The sequence below is a fragment of the Petaurus breviceps genome, unplaced genomic scaffold, assembly GCF_028583685.1.
Source record: "Petaurus breviceps papuanus isolate PSGF00001 unplaced genomic scaffold, PetGlider_PUasm1.0 90700, whole genome shotgun sequence".
In the NCBI taxonomy this organism is placed as follows: domain Eukaryota; kingdom Metazoa; phylum Chordata; class Mammalia; order Diprotodontia; family Petauridae; genus Petaurus; species Petaurus breviceps.
In genome coordinates, this window is record NW_027187315.1 from 7,956,419 (window position 1) to 7,960,977 (window position 4,559).

Here is a 4,559-nt window from a genome sequence, read left to right on the forward strand (position 1 = left end):
ACAGAAACAGACAGAGATAGGGAGAGAGACAGAGGCAGACAGAGAGAAAGTGAGATAGACAGAGAGTGAGACAAGCAAACATAGACAGAAGGAAACAGACAGAGGGAAACAGACAAAGATAGGGAGAGAGACAGAGACAGACAGACAGAGAGATTAAGACAGACAGAGAGTGAGACAGATGCAGATAGACAGAAACAGACACAGATAGGGAGAGACAGACAGACAGACAGTGAGACAGAGACAGACAAAGATGCCAGGATTACATGGAGAGAAGGAGGAGATTCCAGAAGAAAGACATTTGTAGAGAGGTCAGAGACATGGCAGTGCCAAGGGTGCCCAGATTCTTTTTACAATTAGATTATGTAAAAGAAAGAGGGGTGCATATATAGCCTGCCATCTGTTCAAAGGCTTACAACCTTGCTTTTATTGTTCGGGAAACTTGGTGAGGTGGGGCATCAGAGGGATTCCAAACATACCATCCTGGAGAAATTTTAATATGTTCCACACTGTCATACATAAAAAGGAAATAACAGCTGATCATGTCTAGGATTGCCAACAGTAAGCACCCCCTTCATATCCTTATTTCCCTTTTCCCTTATATGTACTGACCCCCCTCTGCCCCCCAATGTAGGCAGTTAGCTTTAGGGAAATGATGCAAGTCCACTGCCATGGAGAGAAATGGGAGGGGGGGGAAGATGGCTAACAGCTAGGTCTGGTCTAGGAATTGTTATGAGTTAGGCCCCCTTGGGAAGTTATAAACATTTTAAACCCACTGAAATTGATTATCTCCTGATAAGCACCAATTCAGTGGACCATGGTGATTCTGTGTTTTGGGATGCTTACAAATAACCTAATCAGCTGCAGAGAACATGAAATGAGATGCGCTGATTTGAAAGCAACACTCACTGTGTGTGGCTCTGAGGGAGACCTGGGTTTTGGGAACAACCTCTAGCTTCCAATTCCCAGGGATCTTTTGAATTCAGGCCAGGCCCAGAGGTCATATGTTTTGACCTTGGGGGTGGGACTGGTGGTGGGAGACAGTAGCTTCATCTCTCTCCATGAATGATTCTAGTTGAATGATTCATCTAGTGCCACTGATGTCAGCCTCAGAGAAGGTGACTCATATCCATCCCAGATAGAGAAAGAGTGTGGTTGTTTTCAAGATCTTGGCAGGGGTGGGGTGTGTGTGTGGGGTGAGGGTGGGAAGAGAAAAAGGACAAGTTGGTATTCTCCCAAATTTCTTTCAACCCTTCTGAAAACATCTGGGTTTTCAACAAAACCTAGTTGTGAAAATGATGAATAACCCAGGATCAAATGATAGGTGTCAGAAGGGAAGGAACGCCTGCATTACAGGTAAGAAGAAAGATAACTCCTAGGTTAGAGTGATTAGGGATCCCCATATGCATAGGAACATGGCTTATCATAATAGGCAAGGTATTGCTTAATCATCCACTTCCAAGGGTCATATCCTTATCTTAGAGCAGAAATTTAACTGGTGCCATTACAGAAGGCAAAATAGAGCTGCAATGTTTTAAGACAGTTATGAGCATCTAAACTTCTGGAAATAACCTTGGTGAAAACATTCAGTGAATTCACACGGTGAATGCTCTCAGTGAAAGTCTTCACATTTTTCAGATCAAGTGACTGAATGAGCTGGAAACTGTTAAGTATTATTGAAAATTGCCTTATGGGCTCTTGGCACTGACTTTTAAACTTGAATTACAAGTGAGAGTTAAACAGGCATGTTTCCATCCCTGAATATATTACACCACCCCATACTCATTAATTTAAGCCTCTGCCTGTGCTCTTTACCTGTACTGACAGTATTTGTGAGCAAATCATGCAAAAATTGACCTGGATGATGGTTACACAAAAATAGTCAGTTAGTTAAACGTCATAGTCAATAATGATTTTTTGCTTTTTTATTTGTTTTTGGTTAAGAATCACCATTCAATCTTAAGGCAATGGAATTCATGATTTCTTTTATGGTGATTCTATAATATTGACTATCTCCTTCCCTCCCCCTCCCAACATCCCCAATGTCTCAAAGTACCTGCATCAAAAACCAGATATGTATTTCAACATATTTCTTCAGGAAGTTATTAGAGACATAGAAAATTTCCCAATTAGCCTATATTTTTAAAGGACAAGTAGCAAGCATCCCTCTAAAACACACGATTAGCCTTCTTTTTAGGCTATGTACTTCTGATGTAGGAGATCATTTTAACATGTAAGATAAGAGTTAACTCAATCATCTGGTATTTAAAAGTTGGTTTTGATGGTCTCTACAGAAGCTGTATATCGACATGTACTCCTCATTAATGGCACTGTATATTGTGCATATTTTGGGTAGTTACAGATTTATAAATGCACCTGGTATTTCATACACATCCATTGGAGCAATTTATCACTATTGGATTCTTTTTTGTCATTCAAACAATGTAGTGTTATAAATGAAAATAAAAATAAACAATTGAACTAATCATTCTAATTATAAAGGATGGACTCTCCAAAATTCCAGCCTTACTAAGACTGTCTTTCACTTACCTGACTTTTAGCAACACAGGGACCTGTCTTTTAAAATTAAGTTTTATTGCGTTTCTCCCACTACAATGAGCTCCAGTTCCGCTGCACTCTGACACATTAACATTCTGGTCACAGTCAAACACTTCTTTTTACCCAAACAAGAAAAGAGTTACACTCATGCTTCCTACGGTGAGAATCCTATTTAAAGAGAGAGAACTTTTCTACCGGAAAACAATGCTTTCAGGAAACTGAAAAACAAAACAAAACAAAACCCTCATACTCCCAAGAAAGTATTTTGGAGTTTTCCCTTAGCATTTCTGACCCTGTTGCTGGGTCTGAGCATCCTTGCACAGCTATTTCTTGGACCTCCCCAGTATGTTAATTGTCACCCCTCAGGGGTAAGCCAACTACTAAATATAACCAGTGCTTAGGGATATAGCCAGAACCGGCAGTGGGAATTTCCTGGGTGTTTTTATGCAATTGGAACTGGACATTAATCCATACCCAATTCTAAGGAGCGCTGTGCCCTTCCCAGCAAAGTATACAGAATCAGAATCAGTAAATGTGCAGATTCCTAGTGTTCCTACAAAGCATGACACACAAAGCTAGAAATAAATATTGCCTATTGTTTGAAATTATTCTAAGCACTCCAGCAGATGACTGGCAAGAGATCAGCAGCATACATAAGTAGCAATAAAAGTAAACAGCTCTCTTAAACTAGCAGGACTTGGGTCCTGCATTAATAGTGCCCCCATTGTAATGGGACAAAGGCAGTGCAGAAGATGCCTATGAATTAATACTGGAGGAGTGGTGCCTTCTATACCCCTTTCAACTAATCACATGGTAAGAACCATTGCAAAATTACATATTAAAACAAAGGCAGTTTTCAAATGAAATATTTTTAAACCCACAAAATTAAAACTGCTTGCTTTTTAGAGCTAAGGAACACTTAGTGTGTCTTCCCTTGATCTGTCACAGACTTCAAAGGCACTGCAATTTGAGAAAAATCGAATGCTGAAATGCTTCAAATGAATACAAATGAAAGGAAGGCAAATTTAAATGGTATTTAAAGACCATGTGTTTATTTAAGAAGAAGATGAAATGCTCAGTTTGGAAATAAGTAACTTGCTAGGAAAGTAGTAAGCTCTTGTTTTCCTGCTTACCTTGGGGAAAATGCAGGGCTCGTTTCTTCTCAGACTTTTCTGAGAGCTAGAAAGAGGTCCTGTTACTTCCAAATGCTTTTGTTCTTCTGTCCCTCTGTCACATGGCTTTCCTTTTATATTTGCAACACACAAAAGTTAGGGCTGTTGTTTAAGCCAGGCGGGGGTGGGGGGGGTGTAGGGGAGAGAGAGAGAGAGAGAGAGAGAGAGAGAGAGAGAGAGAGAGAGAGAGAGAGAGAGAGAGAGAGAGAGAGAGAGAGCAAGGGAGAGAGAGAGAGAATGTCAAATGGAAAAGTTCCATTGCAGTCATATATCAATCAGGCTCACGGCAGCAGCAGCTCGCTGGCAAATGGAAACTCTACAGAATCAGGAAAGCTCTCATTATCAAGAGAAATCACTTACTATTGTAGCACTCTTTCTTCAGGAGCATCTTATAGTAGAACCAAAAAAAGAAAAAAGAAATATGGTTCTTTTTAAATGTAGATATATGTGAGGATGTATAGATATTTGTGAACAAGAAACTTTTCTTTTTAAGTATGTGCACTATAAGAAAGATGCTCACTCTTTACAATTTAAGACACAATTTAAGAAGGAAGAAGAGGTGGAGAACTGAATAGTATTTAAGCTTCTGAATGGGATGGAATTGGAATTCGAAAAAGACAAGAAGAAATTGGAACCAGAGGCACCTTCCAAGGAATTAATGCATATTTAAATAGCTGTAGAACTCTGACCCATATTGTCAAGATCTATGTAGGTGGTGAGATATTTTTTATTGAGCACTGACTTTCCCTCCACTACGGAAGCTTCTTATATTAGACTACTTTCATGTAATCATCACCTGAATTAGCTGAAAAATAGATGGTTGGAGGACAT

General features: G+C 39.6%; 1 protein-coding gene across 2 annotated transcripts in view; it reads right to left on the reverse strand.

Annotated features, from left to right (window-relative positions):
* The window catches only part of NDP (norrin cystine knot growth factor NDP), a 63,082-nt gene extending 59,265 nt beyond the window's left edge, over window positions 1–3,817 (reverse strand). For both annotated transcript variants that reach the window (XM_069065744.1, XM_069065745.1), the window contains exon 1: window positions 3,690–3,817. The gene's annotated coding sequence lies outside the window, so the exon portion shown is untranslated. The remainder of the gene's footprint in view (window positions 1–3,689) is intronic.
* Window positions 3,818–4,559: the final 742 nt, after the last annotated feature.